Source organism: Ambystoma mexicanum, chromosome 6q (genome assembly GCF_040938575.1).
Source record: "Ambystoma mexicanum isolate Mex_15411 chromosome 6q, UKY_AmexF1_1, whole genome shotgun sequence".
NCBI classification, from domain to species: Eukaryota; Metazoa; Chordata; class Amphibia; order Caudata; family Ambystomatidae; genus Ambystoma; species Ambystoma mexicanum.
The window spans coordinates 1,045,934,427-1,045,955,687 of NC_090937.1; positions in this window are offsets into that span (position 1 = coordinate 1,045,934,427).

Consider the following 21,261-nt stretch of genomic DNA (forward strand, 5'->3'; position numbering starts at 1 on the left):
ATAAAAATCGAAAAAGAGGCATTTCACCACCATATATATCTGGACCAAGACTTTGGAGATGTGGCACCTAATCTTTTCTTGGGTGAAACCATTGGATATTTTTCCCTCCACGCTAGCGGTTTGTTTGCGGACCTCCCTCTATTTCTCAAGCTATAACTTGGAAAACATCATTAGATCCCTTTGCTTATGCTCTGCTAAGGTTCACCCTCTTTTCCTCAAGAGAGAGCTTTCTCATAACCAGTTCCATACCAGTAAAACTATTCTGGGATCTGGCTGAGACATGGGACATAACTGAAGCTCGGGACTTGACTGAGATTTGGGATCTCTGGGAAACCAAACTACCCACCCCTTAGGAGGAATGCCAGGAACAACTGTTACTTTCACTGTCCCCAATCCACTAGAATGTCTCAGCTAGAATGTGTACCTTGCTTGAGGGCTCAAGGTCATAACTTTCCTGCTGTATCTTCTCCACCACCTGAGTTTCATCAAAAGCTTGGAAGCCCCTTTCCTGACATACATAACAAAGGAAGTTGGATTTCAGGCCCTTCATTGAATCCATGTTCAGTTCCATTTTGCAAAAATCAAAAACTGCCTGTCAATATTTCTGATGTTGCTTGCACAATCCTATTATTTATTGTGATGTGATTTAAACAAAAACAAACCTTTCAAAAAATCTTGAATTAATAACACATTAAAAGATGATACAGCATATAAATTCAGCTTACAATTAAGTCAAAACATCAACAAAATAGAAAGATCATTGAGAAATGTACATATAGATACAAGTAATGACACACTTTCTCCTATCATCGAACAAAGCCAAAAAGTATCACCCAACTGAAACGGATGAGCCAAAAAGAAAGGGCTAAAGTAAAGAGTTCTCAGGTCCCTAAATGCCGGATAAAAAACTGTCAAATGCTCGAGAGTCTCAGGCTCATTCACCTTTTTGCAATATTGTCACCAATGTTGCTCGGTTGAACAACACTTTCAAGCCCCAACACGTTCGATGGTGGGAACTTGGTTCAAACAAAAACAAAGGCAAGTGCAGCAAACTTCATTACAGGGAAAAAGAGTAATATAGTTCCGGAGAATTCCCCTGCTTCTAAAGTATAGGTCGTCTCAGCAATCCATGAATCCTTAAAATCCAAAATATGTGCATTGAAAAGGCAGGGGGCCAAGAGGCACCCCTTATTTAGACCAATAGAGGTCTGAATAGTGCGAGACAAGGAACCCTCTTTAGAAAATCTCACCTTAATGGTGTTGTTAGTGTGGAGCAAGGCTATCATTTTTACCAAAGAAGCTGGTATATGCCTGGCCAATAGCTTTTTCCACAAGATCCTGCGGTCAACTCTGTCCAAGGTGCTTCTCAAATCCATTGAGGCCGTATAAACTGTCCCCATGGAACCCTTTTTAACCACAGCAAAATGCATGCCATGATGGTACCATTGAGCGGAGGACCCATTGTAGCCCTAATACCAACCTGGAAACAAGTAAATACACCGAAATGCACGGCCCAGCTGTTAAAACCTCTTCTAATTAGTGACGCAAAAATGTTACTTGCCATGTCTAAGACAGCGATTGGCCTGTGGTTTGTTGGGATTGAAGGGTCTCCTCTTTTTGCGGATGGGAATGATGATAGATTGCACCCATGTGGAAGGGACTCAACTGGAGGCCCGGATTCTTTTAAATAATGACCCCAAAATACATACCCACAGTAGAGACTCGTCCTTGAGGGTAGCAGGGGAGAGGCAATCTGGCCTGGGTGCCCTGGATGGCTTAGCTTTGGATATTGCCCAAAGTATATAATCTTTGGTCCACTCGCAATTTGCAGTGAAATCAAAGTTCACAGTCCCATCACCAAAAGTAGAGGAAAAAGTCGGTGTTGCATAAATAGACTGAACATGTTTGATCCAGATGGACTCATGTATCGAACAGCCCGTGTTGAGCTCCAGTTTATCAATTGAAGAATTTACCAGAGCCCAAGCTTTAGAGGAGCTGCCATTCTTAAGTGTATTCAAGGTGTACTGTTTATCTTCATAATACAAATATATTTTGAGAGATTTAAAATCGTTTTTATAGCCTTATAGTATTTTCTTCTTCTTATGGCTAAGTCCCACTCGAGGGAGCATGCTCTTGTGCCAATGTTTTGAGTTGTTTCCTTTTGTGCTTCTTGGCCAAATCGATCCTTTCATCATAGGTGTGATTGAATTTTGTAAGCCCCCTAGGCCGCCGTTTCTCAGATAATACCTTTGAGCATTGTAAGATTATTGAATTGTAGCTACCAATGGATAGAAAGTTGTCAACAAATCCCTGTCTATGCATGTAGGATTTAAAAATATGTGAGAATTTACGGCATGCAGACACGTTCCATTTCAGTGAGAGGCTGCCTCTGGCGGGAGCAATCATAGCTAAATTGGGATCTAAAACATGAACAAATACCTCAAAACAAAGGCCAAGAAGAAGCATAGCTTGGTCTGGAGTTTTATTGTCAATTAGGCCCGCCCTATTAGTTGTCAAGGTAGGGCCATAATCAGTTGCCTTCTGAAGAGAAGAGTTATATTGAGTCACTTCTACACCAACTAACTGTGACTTATGTGTCGATAGAAAAGGATGAAACCTCGCCTGGACTAAAAAAAAGTCTGCAGCACAAAACCCAATATCTTCAAAGAGACTCACTGATCCCAGACCAAACTGGAAAAAATATCTGAGTAAACATAAATAACCAGATGACTTGATCTGCATTGGCGAAACTCGATATAGTATGTGTCTCCTGTATGGAGTGTTCCTAAAGCAGGAACAATGGAGAAAACGTCCACTATTTTACACCTATTCATTACCAGGTTGCCGTTTGTCAGAGCAATAGGCTCAAAACCCACAATTGTTATGTCATAGATGTCAATGGTATCCACGGCCATTGGACCTGAGCAAAGTTAAGGCTGGGAGGACTTAGGCCCGGACATTATATCGCTTGGCATAGTTGTTATTGCCTGATTTGCACCTACAAAACGACCCTGCACACTCATAGTGTTGGACAATGTAAAGGTAGGTATGGTACCTAAACTAGAATTATTGCTAACGAGATTAGGATCCATAGTTGAAACCACAGACGTTTCTTTTACTGGCAAGGGAAAAGAGGTGATTTTCTTTTGATTTGGTAGACAATATTTGTTATGTACTACAGAATCTCGTATATTGCCAACACCCGCTGAAGGAACTGTCATTGGTGAAATTTGTTGCACTTGTGTATTTGAATCAATGATTGAGTCTTCCGATGGTAACAAATGTAAACATTTGAAAGAGGAACCCTGCTTCTTCTTGTTATCGTTGGGCATGTTTTTTTTACTTTTTATTTTGCTGAAGCTTTTTTCTCTGCTTTTTTATTAGGCTTCGGAGTAGGTCGCACCGGGGAGGGATGATGAACTGTGTCACTCCCAAATTTTCCCTCAACCCCCAAAGCATCGCCATCTCTAAAAGACTGAAATAAATTAGGTGAACCACTACGTCTACTCTGGTAGTCCAGCAGGGGTGTGGGACTATCAACTGAAGGCTCCCCACACATCAATCATTTCCTCTTCTATTATTGAAGCTTCCAGACCCAAGTTGGGCCCACCTGTACATGGAGCGTACCTGGAGCAGCAAGAACAAACTTGACTGTATGATTAAGTATTGACTCAACTTTACACTCTACTTCCCTCAGCTTACTATCATTCTCCTGTACAATGTCCATGATGTTGTCGTACCATCGTAATAGGGATTTGAGGACTATGTGAAGGGCTGAGATGGGCGCCAGCCCCAATTAGTCTGTATTAGGTAGTAAATTGGTTTCCCGTTTTAGCTGAACGTTTCTGGGAGAAAAGTAGTCCTCACTGCAAAATGTTTGATGATGTGCTTTCTGAGTAGAAAAAGAAGGAGGTGAAGAAGATTGTGGTAGAGCCTTGAGAAACATTCGTCCAAAATGATTGAATCCACTTGATTAAAAGCAACCCCTGTTGCAGCGCCTATTGCAGAAATAGGCATCCCTTTCACGGGATCGTTATGCTAGGTGCTAGATGTCAGTGATTCTGTAGGTGGTGCACTAGTGGGAGATTTAGACACCGTTGTTTGGGGCATTGGCACAGGAGCCAGAGCACCTTTGGTGCTGAGCCAGGGTTGAGTCAGGGAGCAGTAGTGATCGGCTCCAATGGAGCAGTGTGGTGAGGCATAAGTGATAGCTTGCACATCTTAGAAACTAGGAACAGTACATGGTGTCAGATCAGGGGCACTGGAAGACTGCATATCGAGAGACAACTCTTAACCTGGGCAGTTCCTTCCTTCCCAGTCAAAGAGCCCCTCGATAATTCATTTAAGTTTTTAACGCTAGCCCTATGGACAACTCATATACAGCCAGATAAATCTCCACCGCACCCCCCCCCCCCCCCGCCAACAGTGAGCCGAGTACCAGGCCGGGGCATAGAAATAATATATATTATATATATAATTTAAATTATAAGTTCAATGAATAATTACTTTACTTGATACACACAGCACCTTCTCTGTAGCAGACAACATAGCTACAATTCCAAAACTGGTAAATCGTACTTGATAAAGTTTATAGTGAAAAGAAAGCACAGTTTTAACATGAGAATAATTTACACATGGGACATGCAGTCCTTTGTTTAATTTCCTGCACATTTTAAAATGCTTGCAGTTTTCGAAACCCGGTCTTGGACAAATGCATATGGCAAATCGCTCCCTGGTTCTGCGAGCAGGGCCACAAATATATTGTTCAATTGAAATTACACTAGTTTCACTTTGCAAACGCCTCTCCCCAAAGCACCGACAACCCATGCATCAGTGATATGCAGCACCCCTCTGTTTAAAGGTCAGGTTTAGGAAGTGGGGACAGTTTAGGAACTTTGTTCAGGGCCAAGGGAACCCCTCTTTTTAAATACAATGTTTAAGGTGTGGTGACAATGAGGAATTTCGTTTTGGTGGCAAATAACTTTCTATTTAAATACAATGTTTATGGAGTGGTGACAGATGCAAATTTAATTTTGGTGGCAAAACACCTTTCTGTGTAAATACAATGTTTAAGGAGTGGTGACAAGGGGGAATTTTGTTATAAAGGCAAGGTTTGGGAATGGAACAAATGCCTTTTTTGTTTAAAGGCAAGGTTTGGGGATGGTGACGGTTACACATTTAGTTTTTGTGGCGAGGACACCCCAATTACTTTATGTGACTATAACAATATTTCCACTAAGAGAGAAGGTGGAAGTTTCGGAAATGTCCAAAAAGACTGTGTCCATTTGTACGAACGGTACAAAAGACAGAAAAAAAGGCCTGTACCATTCTTACGAATGGGAAAATACTGAACATGAGGATCAGGGCTTGCAGGGGTGACTCCCGCTCCCCATGTTCATTTTTTGGATTTGTGGGTTGCGGTGGTGTCCGCCACATAGGGAACACCCCTATGTAAAATAAAAAAAGTTAAAAAAAACTTTTTTAAACAAAGGAAAGGACCTTGCGCTGCCAGTTTCCAAGCAAGTAAGTGAAGGGAACTGATGTTGCAGGGAACCAGCAGCACACAACAAGGTGTGCTGCCAAAAGGAAAAGCTAAGTAAAGCGGGGGGGTATTTGTGGGGTATGTGTGGAGAGGCATTTGCTTTGGGTTGTTTGACCATAATGGTCAAGTTAGCTACGGTGTTTTCGGCCGCAAACCTTTCCGATACGGGCAAACAACCCAAATGCAGAGGTTTCAAACTCTTCCAAGCTCCCCCCGGTGACAATCTATATGGGAGTTAATTAAATGAATATACAGTCAACTATGCTAAGGTACTACACAATTTAACCCCCACCCACTATGAAGGGAAGATATTAAGGGAGGCAGATTCCCCACACACTTGGTTTCATATGGATCAGTTCTACTTACATGGGGCCTCTGTTTTGGGGCACTCAGGGTAGACAGCCAGGCTTCTCTTTGGACAGCTTGGCATCTGGTCACGTCAGTCAGAGATTGGCACCAGCTTTCCTCCCTGATCGGGCTTCTCCTTAAGGATCAGAGCCTAGTCAGCTGTTGGCTGCCCCCAATTCTTCTCTCCCAGGCAAAATGTAAGGCCTATCAATGTTAAGGTCTCTCCACCCATTATTTCAGGCAGCTGTCTCTAGATAACCCCAGGTGGATTAAGGGCATGTCCTAAAAGATGTTTGCAGCTCTCCCTCAAGGATGGTTTTTAGACAGCTTTTTCGCCTTATCTCCTCCCTTCTTGCATAGAGCAAGTACTTTTTAATGTGTAAGCCCCACCTACAATTATTACAATTAGAAGGTGCCAGTTTACTGGTGCTAACTTTCCCATTAGAGGATCATTCTCCTTTCCTCCTCCCAAGAGCACACCCCTCTGTGCCGATAGGCCCTTGGTTGAAATGAAGTGGAGAGGTAGACACCTTCTATAATTTACAATGTTTTCATGACAGATTTTTGTCTCAAAAAGTCCCTACATGGCAAATTTTAGTAACTTAATGATAAATGCCATAGTATACAGATATTAATATTCCCCTCCTCATGACAGATCATTAGAGATTCTTTTTATTTTGGCACGCTATAGCACGGGTACGCTATGGTTTCCTGCCCTTTATTTGAAAAGTTCAATTGTTATGAATTTGAAATTTAACATTGAGATACCTGATTTAGCAAGCCATCAGTTTGCCAATCTTTAGATTCAGGACATTTTCGGGGAGGCTGAAAGCGCTTTTTGGATTATAACAAAAATTGCATGTTAATGAAATTTGTGGCAACCCAATCACCTAAAATGACACCAGAATGAACTTGGTGTGACTTATTGTTGCTGACAAAATCAGCAGATATGATAGTCCATTTACACTAATGGGAAATCTTCAACATGTATGCACATTTTAACTCCCATTTCTCCATATAGGTTAATTGCTCTTGAAATGCTCCGCCAGGCTCTGCAGCCTCATTGTTGGTTCTGCGTGCAATCAACCCATCAGCCTCTCTTCTCTTGAGGGTTGATGGGCTGAGGAGAATCTTATCATGCACCAGATGGTCTCTGACATCAGGAGGCTTTGCTGGCATCTCCCATGTTGTCCTTGTAATCTTAGATTGTAGACAGTTTTGATCTAAGACTTTGTGTTTTCAAGCATTTTCACCCACCCCGGCTGGGTCTGTGTTAAGCTGGTCCATCGTAAATACTTGGTGTGCCTCAGCTTCACAGAGATTTCCCTTCTAGATAAGGAGCCAGGCAGGCACTTGAGAATCTGCCCAACAGCAAGCAGAATGTTTCTGTCCTTAAGGAGATTCACATGTTGAATCTGAAACAAAATAGCCTTTTCAATTGTGCCCTTCTTTTCTCAGTGCTGTATCTTACTTATTTAAGCAGTTTGCATCTTTCTGTTATGGTTTAATGCCATTTTTACTAATATGTGCATTGCTTCTTTCCTGCAGCCCTTTTCATCAATGTGGCAAATTGAAAGTAAAAGGGCTGTTGTTCATTTTCATCACTCGCAAATGCATTTACATGATGTCCGTTTTTATTCTGAAAAGTGCGTTTTAGTCACCTGAAATGCAAGATTGTAACATAGTTTGGTGTTTCGACGGCAAAACCCACTTTGTGCTCTGAGTTGTCATAGTGCACCACATTCTGATGTTTGTCAGTTTCAATGAAAATGCTATGTTTATCTCTCAACCAGCAATGTGCCTTTCCAATCTGCAATCTGAATATACTATTCAGCATATTTTGTGTTTCAACTGCAGAAAGACGCACACTTTCATTAATACACTGTTCCTTGTGTCATATTCAGCAAGACACATATGCTCACTCACCATGCCCTTTCGCTGGCTTAAGGTTTGGACTTGGAATGTACATGTCAGTGTGTCTTTTCCCATTAGAACAATGTACTTCAAATCAGAGGCCTAACCCGGCCTTTCAGTTATGTAATTCTGGCGGTCATTAAACCCCTCACATCAAAGAAGAGCAAAGTTGGCTGGGTTGGCAATCTGGCTCACTGACTCAATACATTGTTGTGGTACTGCAGCAGTGACATCTTGTAACTCAAAGAAGCTGGTAACATGCCAGGCAGTGTCGAGCTGGGGATGCTAGAAGGCTTGCCAATTCTCAAATACAGAGACTGTGGTGCTTTGATGTGAAGTGAAACTCACAGATGGGCAGGCATTCTAGCCTCTGTATTGGAGATGGTTCCAGTGATTCCCTTGCAGCAGCTTGGACGACATTGAAGGTGCCCAAACCAGTGTGGATGTGGTTTGGAGATGCAGGGAGAACAAGGGGTTTCTTCCTTGGTTTTGTGGTAGCTCGGAGACCCAGTACAGGATCTGAGGGGCAAGGTGAGTTTGTTTGTCTACTCTACATAAACAGGAAGGTTTGTAGGGTCCTGTCACTTCCAGTGAACAGGCTCCTGAATAATAGTCTCTCCTTTGCAGTAGGCCGTGTCCAGCCAGATGGTCCTCCCAATCCTCCCAAATAGGCCCTTGTTATTGTTAGGAAAATAAATGTCTTCTTTCTTTTAGCTTCTGTCTCCATCTCTCTGGCAGAGGTCTTTGAAGGACGCTGTTCTTAGAAACCTTCTTCAAAAGTGTTACAAAGATGAATCAACAAAGGGCAGGGCTTACACATTATATAGGCAAAATGCTACAGTGGATTGATCCAAAACAACCTGTTGTGAAGGGTCCAATACAGACTTCTGTAACAAGTGCTGTTTGCTTGCTGATGTCATACCCATAGTACTTCTGTAGAGGAGCAGGTTGACACCTTCTCCCGGGACTCCGCCACCTTCGCACCATCCCGTTGGAATGACACACGAACAGCCACAATTGAGAACCCATGCATGAATCCTTGTAAAATTCCTGTACTGTGTCAAGAATATGAGAGACGATATGCGCTCTGGCAACCATTTAGAGCGTACCCACAAGCCGACATTGTGGAGGAATGCTACCAAGAAGGATACCCCTTACCGAGCTGTTGAGATGCAGCCATGGACAGAATGGATGTACATTAAACCCAAGTCTGAAGACAGCAAAAGAAGGTCCTAAAGAAGATATAAGAACCTATGCTGAAACAATATGAAAATATTTAATAATGATAATGTAACTGAAGCACTAAGAGAAACATGTACCCCACAATACAGTAATCATGAACATAAAGAAGCATTAAGTGACTTACTGGTCAATAACTGTAATTTGCCATAATGCAAGGTAGAAAGAACATAAAGAAGCTTGAATATGAGAGGAATATATTCAACATTTAGGATGACCATTAAATGGACAATGTCTTATGTCAATCAACCCAGCTACCTCAAAATACGAGCCCAGGATCATGAAGTGAAAAGGAGATAAAGAGGTTGTTTCTCCCTTGCAAAATAAAGGAGTACATTGGCCTGGGACCAAGGATGCTATTTCGAGAGATGAAAGCAAAGTATGAAAGGAGTCCAGAGAGGCAGACCATGTGCGAAGGATATATTTCTCAAGATTAGGAGGAAAAAGAACATTTACAGATGCCAAGTATTTGACAAGAAATAGTGTATATGGTTTATATGCAATAGAGTGAGCACGTCTCTAAAGGCCAGGAGGAGCAACTGCACCCAGTATAATTGAAAAAACAAGTGTTAAAAACACTGCCGAAATTGACAAATTCATGGTCTCTTAACGTGTGACGAAAAGCTCGCAAGCAAGGGCTATTCATTAGGCTTGAAACTAAGATAATGCTATGCCTACACTCCCTCGAATGTTCTGAGACTGGCAAGGTCAGTCTTCAAAAAGAGGACATTCATTCCCAAAACAAGGGGGAGAGCTGACGTATCTCCAAGTACCTGGGTTTCGTCTCTATGTATGTGCTGCTAGCCAGCTGAATGTCCAAGGTTGTTTTTGGGTTGCCAGCCAATTAGAAAAGCCTGCCTTGCACTTTTAAATAGAATATTGCAGAGTATTATTCCGCTGCCATATTCACTGCTGTAATCAGCATTATACTCATTTGGAAGTAGCTCAGGGTGTGTCCTAAAGACAAGGGACTGCCAATGAGAGACTAATACTCATGCATTCTATATGTAGACATGTTCCCCTAATCCAATCCCACCCCACAATAGGTTTTTGTGATATGCCATGTAGGATGATGTCATAAACGACACATCTAGCATTATATAAGCTAAGTATAATCAAGAATACAGTGTGATCCTGCATGAATCAATTTGATGAATGACGATTAACCATGCTTTCCTTTTATTGAGATAAAAGCAGTATTTTACCATCTTCTTTGAGTCGGTCCAGTTATTTGGTCTGAGACATTTTGTTGATAATTCCATCTAGCACAAAGACGCTTCAAGGTGTTAGAGCATATTTGGTAGCAGTGCAGATAGTTCAGGTCTAATTGGCCTATAGCCCGGACCCATATTCCTGGACTCTTGACAACTCCTGCCATGAGCCAGACGATCATGGAGTTTCCTGCAGAGAGTGGCGAATAAAGAATCAAGTGATCAACATACGATTGACAGGTTCCTCTTTGAAAAAATTCCTGTCTGGTCCCCGCAGGTGCCCCGCGGATGGAAGGTGAACTGGTCGATTGTGGGAGAGTCGAGGCTGAGACACTCGAGCTGAGTGATGGATGTAAGTAGACCATTGCAGCTGTTAAAAATATAGATGGGGAGGGATTATGATTGTCTTATCTTGTATATATAAGAGATATAAAGAGTATCTAGATGTTGGGGATTATAAATGGAAGAGAGATAAGAACACCTTAAATTCACGGGCCCGAGAGGGATGGAAAGGGCACATGCTATAACTCCATATATGAGGAGCATTAAGGATTCCTAAAAGAAGAGCCAATTAGAAGAGCATGTGTCAAACTCCCAGCGGGAGTAACAAAAATAGAGGAGTTACATTTACTAAGATAGTAAAGGAAGACGTATGTAAGGGGAATAAATATATATAAAAGGATAACATGTTTAAGACAATGACAAAAAATAAGGAATTGTAGCATAAATAAATAAATAAAAACAATTTTTTCCTTACTTGTTTGGGCAAGGGATTGACGTCTATCAAATAACCAGAACTAGATGAAACCAAAACATGAATAAAAAAGAAAGCTTAAAGATACTAAAAAACAATTAATGACATAACAATAATTAATGGAAAGTGTAAACAAAGGAGTGAGAAGAAGAGTGTCAATAGATTTTTCAGAAACTAATAAACAAAGGTTTGGAAAACATTATGATTTTCTGGAATACGAGCAGTGATTGATGGTGCCTGCTCAAATATATTAAAACGATATATTTAATAAACTTGGAAGGAAGATTAAAAAATTGGGTAAATATTTGCAGTCTGAATTGACTTGTCATCATAGAAGAAACACCTCTCACACATTTATGCAGAACATTACCAAGATATACAGCCGATATTAGGCAGTATCATTACGAATGGAATAAGGAACAACCAATAAGGCATTTATGCCCTGGCCTCCAGGAGGTTCGTTGTCAAACACGGTATTATGGAATTTGGCAACATATTTACATGCCACTCATAATGGAAAGAAGCTAGAGAAAAGATTGGCAGTATTAGAGAAAATGTACCAGAATGAGAAAGAAGACACAGTGTATGTCAGGAAACCACCTCTGTTGTCTCCCTGAACATTACGTATGCCTTCTGCTACCAGAAGGATCGACAACACTCTTGCCCACTCCTCCACATTACAATCCATTCATTTCCCCCTTAATGTCAGGAAACCTAACGAAAAGCTACTTTGCAGGAAACCTACCACCACCAAGACACCAACGCTTATCCGTTCATTCAGAACGTACAGGTATGGACAGCGATGCTGCCTTCCGAGTGTCAGGTGGTACCTGATATAAGCACTGCCTACCCGATCGGGCGTTGTTTCTGAAATTGTCTCCATTAGCGTTTGTGTCGTTTGGCGATTCTTGCTTTCTCATTTCGGGTCATTCTTTGCTTACTGGATTATTCTTTCTCTTGGCCCTTGTCTTTTCAGTCGCTCCTTGGAACTTTTGCTATTCCCTTGCTACATTTTGACCTCGGTAAGTTACTAAGGTGCTGTCTTGACCCGCGACTTTGTTCATACTCGATTTGGAACGTTGTGACCTAGGAACTCTTCACGGACTCCTTTGCCCTTACGGTTTATGTCATTGCTTCTAATTCACTGGAACTCTTCGGACACTTGTTCCCCAAGACTTTACAAGTGCTTGGACCAGAGACTGCCAATACACACCTGATCATTCTTAGGCGTCCTTGTGCCGGCTGTGTTAGGTTTGTTTCCTGGAATCCCTGGACTTCATTGCCGGCGTCCTTGTGCTGGTATCAGAGGACCCTGCATCTTCCAAGTCTACCAAAGGATACCACATTTTCCCTAAACCCCAGTGGTAAGAAATAATTTCTTGCTTTTGGTACTAAACCTTACAGTCAGATTTATTGAAACTTTGAGGGGTTATTGCTTATGACAGTCTGTCGTTTATCCATAGGATTACGCCCCTCATGCTGTGTCTTATTTATGAAGGAAAATCCTGTACAATAACACACAAGTGAGTTTTTCTAACTCAATTCTTGGTAATTGTCTCATATTGTTCCCTGATATATTGATTGTGTGTTTTTCTTGCAGCCAGCTGTGTACCGGGCGGTTTTCCATCTTTCGGGCAACAGTCCTCTCAATCTGTCCTTTTATACTCTTGAGAGTTATATTGTCAGGAAGAATTCTTCACCTACACAACGTGCTCAACTGCCAATAGGCAAGACCTTCAGACACATCTGAGGTACTCTGACATTCTATAGGGAGTGGATGCTTAATCAGCATAAAGGGAAAGACTTAACGCCTTCAGCTCCTCTTTCCCTTCCTGAGAAACAAGACATAGAGGATAAAGAACAGGGATTCTACCCTCTAAACAAACTGGAAGCAGCAGCAGGGTATGTTAATCCACAATACAAACCCCCTGCCTATACTAGTGAAGAGTCAGAGAAAGAGAATAAAGAAGAGTATGCAAATATATACAGACACGCGATGAAAGGAAACAGCATGATGAGAAAAGAGATAGGCAGAATAAACTATAGAAATAGAGAAAGAGGCAGAGAAACAAAAAGGAATAAGTGTAACAGCTAAAGGTATGACCATAGTACAGAAAGAATGGATGGAAGGACAAATATTGCTTAAACTAGATGATAAAGGTATGAATGGAGTTCGAGAAAGAGAGGAAAGGGAAGAGCAAGAAAAGAAAGTGAAAGGGAAGGAAGAAGAGAGGCTATGAAAACAAGAAAGGGACAAGGAAGGTAAGCAAAGGGAAGAATGAATAAAGCATGAGGCAAAAAGAGGAAAAAAAGAGACTAGAAAAAGAGAAACGAGAAGAAGCAGAAGCCCAAAGATTGAAAGTACATAGGTTGCAAAGAAAGTGAAAGGAAGAGGAATTAAGGGAACTGAGGAAAAGAGAGGAAGAAATGAACAGAAGTAGGGGATTTAAAGATGATGAGATTGAATATCTTTGCTGTAGAAGCATGATACCCATAGAAACGTAAGAACAAACTGAAAAGGAGAGAGGGTCACAACCATCCCGTGGAGAGTTGTGAGGATTATCAGACAAACCAACATGGTGAGAAGAAGACACAGAGACCATAGGGACAAGGATGGGGAAACTATATAGATAAATGAGGGCTAAGGAAGGATATAGAACTCAAGAGGGTGAACAAAAAGCCTACTTTAAAGAAATAGAAGGAAGCTTAGAAGACGTCAGAATAGATGATCATAGAACATTATCTTTAAATAGGTTAGATGTTGATGATGCGGAAGAGGACAATAGTCATACGAGTTTGGGTGTAATAATGTCAGATGAGGAAAGGAAACAAAATAAGAAGACGCAAGAAGAGGGTGCATATGGATTTTCAAGAGAATCAAGTATAAATAAAGTGGTAAAATGGTCAGATTTTGAGGACCCTATAGGAAGAACAACATAACCAATACCATATACTGAATGACCGCAAGTCTGATTGTACATTACAGGGGATGTATCCCCATTTTATCTGAGCAGATTAAGGGCATTGCCAGGAAGAAAACAAGCAGGTGGTGATAATACTGTCTGGAGAACAAGAAGTGTGGGTAGGTATGACCAAGGAGAAGGGTTTCCACAGTTTCCACAATTAGAGAAGGAGGGGGTCAGCCACAATATATACCATGGCCCCAGATGGATAAGGAAAAATTAAAGTGCACACTGCCAAGTTTTGGCTTCGGGTGTAGGAAAATGGATCAAAGAATTAGAGAAATAGAGAAATAGACATTAGGAATGATGTTAGCTATAGGTGTCATAAAAGGCCTTTTAACAGCTATCCTGTACGATAGAGCTGATGATATTTGAAAAAGAGCAGGGTATCCAAAAGTAACTGCACAAAACAAAAATTTTAGAGCAGACAAATGGTGAGTGCTTAGAGTACAATATCCAGATACATCAGATATTGGGGCAATAATGACTAGGCAGATGAGGGAGAATAAAGACCCCATTGCTTTTATTCAGGACATTCAGGACAGATGAAGTTCAGAAACGCACGAACCGTGGGATTAAACTGTAGTGCTATTTTATCACATATTATGTCAAGAATTACAAGAGCCAGTACAAAGGCAGTTAAAGAAACAAGTGGGAATGGAAGCAAAACCATGGCCAGAGATGCAATTGGCAATCGTGCTTTATTGTAGAATGCTAAAAGAAAAGGATAAGAAGACTACCGAGGGTAGAAAGCAAGAAGAGGCAAAGTTGGTGCAGAAGAAATGACTGAAGTTCGCCATAGAGGAAGCAGTTTTGACAAGTAATGAGGAAAGCACGGCGCAAGTAGTGCAGTTCCCACAGCAAAATAATGTAATCAATGCCCAAGATCAGAATGATATAATTATATGCCATGATGCAGAGGGAATGGGCCTTGAGGAGGAGGATGGTGAGGATTTCAAAACCCTGAAGGAAGGGGAGGATCTAATGGTGAATAGCCATTAATATGTTGGAATTGTGAAAAAATACGACAATAAGAGCAGGTAGAAGCAGCAGAGGAATGCAACAACACAATTGGCAATCTCCAAGAGGGGGGAAAGGATATTCTCAACAATACAATTGCAGACTCACAAGAATACTATGCCCAAGATCAGATGCAAGATCAGGCATATGTGCCACAATCACAGAAGTTTCTCCAAGTGCCAGCACAGACACAATTGCCACAACCCCAGCAATTCCAACAAGTACAAGTGCAGACACAGTCATTACAGGGCCAGCAACAGCAAACACCTATGCAAATACAACAGGCACTCACTGAACATATGCAATATATCCCAATGCAACAGCATGGCGCATCACAGTAGCAAATGGTCATGGGAGCTACACAAGTTGTAAGGCCCAAATTAGGGAGTGTGACTGTGGTGGGGGATCCTATCACACGCACAGGGATGCATTCATACCCACAATAGGACAGCCTACAGGAGGATCTGATGTGTTCACTACTATCTGTAACACCAGTCCCCCAAGAGGAACCAAGAGTCAAGGTTCAATAGGAGGCAATACATTTTGATTTCTTGTAGACATTGGAGCGACTCGTTCCTGTGTCCATGAGGGAAAATATCCAATGTCAGGTATTGCCATGAATGCTCAGGGATTTTACTGCAGTGACGAGTTTAGTTCCATTTTCAAACAAATTACCCATTTCTATAGGAGAACATGACATGTCTATGCCATTGCTATATTGTAAACAGACACCAGCGAACATACTAGGACGTGATTTAATGAGAAAGCTTAACATGACAATATCTGTTACTGACAAAGGCATGGTGTGTTTGACCCCAGGGATACATCATAAGAATGTGAGGGAACATTTTGTAGCCTTTACAAGAAAGAAAGCCTTACGAGGAGTCCCTCAAGATGAGGAAGTATTTTATATGGAGTGAGTGTTTTATTTTCATGGTTACCTAAATTGGCAGGAAAAATATTAAGGATACCTAATACATTTTTGTTCAAGCCAGAACTTCCTATGGATGATGAGGACGGGCAAGTTATTCCTTTGGAACTAGAATCAGCAATGGGAAGAGAACGAAGGGTGATGTTTCATGGGACAGACGATGAGGGAAGGGGATGGAGAACAGTGATAGATCTCAATGAAAGATATAGACTGACAGACTTGACAGATGAAGAACTGTTTATAGATGACTATTCAGATGATGAGCTAGTATTTTTTATAAGTCTCACTTATTGGATTAAAGTTGAGAACATAGAGGTAACACAGAGAATGGCATGGGTAAAAAATAAACTGCATTTTTTTCACGAACACATGGAAAAGGTGGAAAGTATTTTATGGACCACAAGTCCATATGACGTGGGCCTACTAAACGGAGTAGGAGCTTAAATTAGGATCTGTTTTGCCACCTGCAAAACAATTCCCGATGTCCAGAGAAGTGGATTAGGGATATTCGAAACTATATCCGCCCTAATGAAACAAGGCATTCTAGTACCATCAGAGTCTCCTCTCCATGCAACACAGGAGGCACGAGCCTCCCACCAGCTGCCCCTGCAAAGAGCCAAATGCCAGAGGAACCATGCACGCGAGCCGACATCCACTAAGCACGTGCCCCTCCATCAGCGGGTAAGTGTACGTGATGTGCTGATCCTGCCTGCCAGCCCCATTAATGCGGATCACACCATGCGGCTGTTTCCCTCGCAGCACCAACAAAATCTATGCAATTCCATGCATCCGATAGCACACCACGAGGAGGAGCCCATCTAAAATGGTGGCTTCATTGTTTGTATACATGTTGCCTAGCAACATTCAACGCACCTAATTTACCAGCAGGGCCATCCGAGCACTACTTCCGTGAGCTTCTCTCACTGGAAGGCGTCAGCCGGGCCTCCCTACATAGGGCCGCTCCTAAGGGCCTTGCCTGTCTGTGCCTGTCCGTGGCAGGACGAGGCACATCCTGATCTGCCCAAAAGCCTTGTAACTACCCACCTCCCACCCAACTGGCTCCTAGGAAAATAACAGTTTATGCACATGCATCACACCAGTGCGCCACTAAGCCCAGCAGTTCTATAGATTTACACAGCGTCCGACCCTCTACTGATGCAGGCTGCCAATGCCCAAGCACTGCAATTACCGCAGTAAACCTCAGGTACCGCCTTCGCCTGCTAACCCATGCTGTGACATTATATGTGACTCTGACCATCGGTCCACCTTATAAAACTGCTTTTTGAAAATGCGCTGTAATCTATGTCTGATACCGGCACTTTTAGCTGCATTCGTGCCTGCCGCCTATTCAGCTTTTTGATATGTTATTTGATTGCCGTTCTTCCAGTAATTAAACTGTTGTTACCGTGCCCACTGCCCTTCTAGATTTGCAATCTATAACTATAACTGGCACTCTAGCTAAGTTTGCGTTTGCGCCTGCCGCCCATCCAGTTTTAATACATTATTGCTGCCCATCCACTATTTTAAACTGTTATTATGCCCCCGCCCATTCAGCACTGTAATCCGAGATTGTTTTCCAAAATTGGCAATCTTAGTTGCGCCTGTGCCTGCCGCCCGCTAGTCTCTAATATGTTACTGTGATTACTGCCCACCATTATTTAATGAGCAATACTGCATTTGTGACCCTCATATCAAATAAGACATTGCATCATATGTGTTATGCACAGTACAGGATGCACGATCACACTCTGCCCTGTTTAACCGGATCTATTCTATTCTATCAAATGGCTTTTTATTGAACTGACCTATCGTGTCTTGTATATTTTACCACACTGCCAGTATACTGAACCAGCCCCATGTCAGATGTATTTTGCCATACTGTTAGGAGTCTAAATCAGCCCAACACGTCAGGTATATTCTTGCCTCATTGTTAATACTCTAAACTGGCCTATCATAGCATGTTATCTGCTCTGCCTATATGGGACCAGCCTATTTTTTGATTGGTATATGCTTCTGCCTATGTGGGACTAGCCTATTTGATTGGTATCTGCTTTTGACATTGCTGCACTAGCCTACTGTGATTTGTATCTGCCCGCCTCCTTGGGACTAGCCTATTTAGATTGGTAACTACCCCACCTATGCGGGACCAGCCTATTTTATTGGTATGTGCTTTTGACTTGCGTGACTAGCCTATTTGATTTGTTTCTGCTCTGCCTATGTGAGACCAGCCTACCTGACTTTCATATCATTGCACACTACCCTGGTGACCAGTAAGAAACAGCGGCCAGGGCGAAACTATGCACACCAGAAAGTCCCAGTTGATCCACATATGACTGCCCCTTCTTTACTTCCTTACCATAATGGCATGCATTAAATCCGCACCACGCCCACTACATAACAGAAACAACAGATTACGAGCAAGATTACCCGGTCTTCATGAGCCCAAGGCAAGCGGTAATAGGCTTCTAAATCCCCACCTTAATCACAACACCACCGCCCTACCTCAGGAACTAACATCCACAATAAATCTAGAAGCCTTGCATAAAACACAGAACTGTGCCCTCTCCCCTCCCCTCAATCGCATATGAGTACTAATCCACCCAAACGTAGAATCGCCCCTTCCCAAGGGCCAATTAACATGACAACTATCTCTGGAGCTCTCATCAACGCAAGATCTCTTATGGCACATACTACCGACATTGCAGACATATTATCCTCTGATGACCTAGACATCCTTGCAGTAACTGAATCCTGGCTCCATGATGCAGCAGGCCCTGCCCTTATGCTAGTTATTCCTGAGAACTACCAAATACTTAGAGCAGAGAGACCCAATGCCAGAGGAGGTGGCCTAGCCATTATAGCTAAAACCAATCTGGCAGTAAGACTAACTTTACCACCCCCACTTAAATCCTGCGAAATACTCTCAGCCAAATTACCTATAACTAGTAACCGTACGCTGATCATCTACTTGTTATATCGACCCACAGGTCCAATGGGCACCTTTGAGGAGGACTTATCTAGTCTCCTCTCCAACAACACCAAAGACTCATCACAGCTCCTACTCCTGGGAGACTTTAAGTTAGGTTTCAATGACCCTGAGGAGAAAAAACACGCCCAAACCACAGCAACTATCCTGGCTGAGCATGGTCTTACCCAAAAAGTTCTTGTTCCCACCCACATCAAAGGGAGAACTCTAGACTGGGTTGCCGACCTAAACTGCATGATCACCATCACTGAAATAACCCCGCAACCATGGACTGACCACCACTTAATTGGCTTCTCTTCCTCAATAGAGCCTCAAAAGCCGAAAATCTTAGATATGATACCCCCCCTTCCTACCAGATGTAAAAAAGACATAACAGCTGACAAATTACTTCCCCACATCCTCCCTTCCCTTACTCTCTCACCAGCAACTCAGACCCTAATTTACTGGTAGAGACTTTCAACAATACCATGACCAAGCTCCTTGACATCATTGCGCCGGTCAAACTACGTAAAAGTGAACAGAAGGCCCACCTTAATGCCTGGTTCACCCCCCATCTTAAAGAATTAAGACTTCAAAAAAGAAAATTACAAGCCTTATGGCGACACTCCCCTACGGACGAGAGAACAACTAACTTTCCCGACATGTACAAAAAAGAAATAATCTGCATTAAAAGGAACACATTCAATGACAGAATATCCAAGGCCAACTCCAACACCAAGAAGCTATTTACAATCCTCCGGGAAATGGAGACCTCCATCCCACCCACTGACAATGTCCCCAAGGACAAGCAATGGTGCGCCAGCATCCAGAATGCCCTCTCCAACAAAATAGCAACCCTCCAGACCAAAATAGCCAACAAAAAAGCATCCTTGCACTCCACTGAGCTGCATCCCACCTTACCCACTGAAATCAGTAGCACCGACACTCCCTTCAGATTCTCTAAAATCTCCATTCTTGAAACTGAGAAAGTCATACTGTCTCTGAAGCCTTCAAACTGCCAGGGCAACAGTTGCCCGGCACAAATAATCAAGTACGCAGCTAGGCACCTAGGGCTGTTCATCTCAAAATGAATGAATGCCTCCTTCAAGACCAACACTGTCCCAAATAACCTTAAAGAATCTTGGGTTCTACCACTGCTGAAGAAACAGACCTATCCTGACAAATTATAGACCCATTACCACGGTTCCCTTCCTTTTGAAAATAATTGACAGAGTAGCTTATCTTCAAATTGAGAACCACCTTGAAGCTAACCACTTATTAGGCTCCCGCCAATCCGGATTCAGACCGCAACACAGCACGGAAACTGCACTAGCTGATCTGAAGACCCAAATTGGCGAGCTTACAGATAAAGGTAAAACAGCTTATGTTACTCCTCCTCGACTTATCGGCGGCCTTTGACCTGGTGGATCACGCAGTCTTATGCAAACACCTGGCTTCAGCCACCCATTTCTCAAGTGATGCTATAGCCTGGGTCCAATCCTTCTTAGCTAATTGTACGATGAGAGTCTTCTCCTCCTCTGCAGCTGCAAACCCGATCCAAACCACCTGTGTGGTTCCACAGGGATCATGCGTCTCACTGACAATGTATAACATCTTTATCAAGCCCTTATTCGACAAATTCAACAGACTGGGTGTCACCTGCACTAAATATGCAGATGATACCGAGATCCTCATACCCCTTTTGGGCAATTTTGACGAAGACACGGCCTTCGTAAACAAGATATACCTCCTCATTCAGGCATGGATGGCATCACACGCCCTCTGCCTGAATAACGACAAAACTAAGATCTTGATTCTGGGTTCTGATGCTAACCTAAAAAAACTTAGCCCCAGCTTTGCTGCATTTAATATTGACAGCAACAAAATGAATGCAGTAACTGAGGTAAAAACATTAGGTTTCTACCTCGACTCCACCATAACACTAAAAAACAAGTTAACTCCATGGCATCTTCGACTGCCTACACCTGCAAACTCATCAGAGATGCAGACCCTTCCTATCTAAAGCCAACTGCATTACCCTAGCCAATGCACTAATAATGTCTAAACTAGACTATTTTAACACCCCAACAAATACATCTTAGACAAAATGCAAACACTACAAAAGAACACCTTAAGAGCAGCCCTGAACATACCGAGTAGAGAACACATCTTTAACATTAGAAGAGACCATCACTGGCTAAAAATTAATGACAGGATCCTTCTCAAAACTGTATCTCTCACCTTCAAATGCCTGAACAATGCTGCACTCCCTTATCTCGCAGAGAGAATGATTAGAAAAACCTCAACCTGACCAACTAGATCATCCAACTCACGCTGCTTAGAAATTCCTAAATTTAAACTAACCAAATCTGGT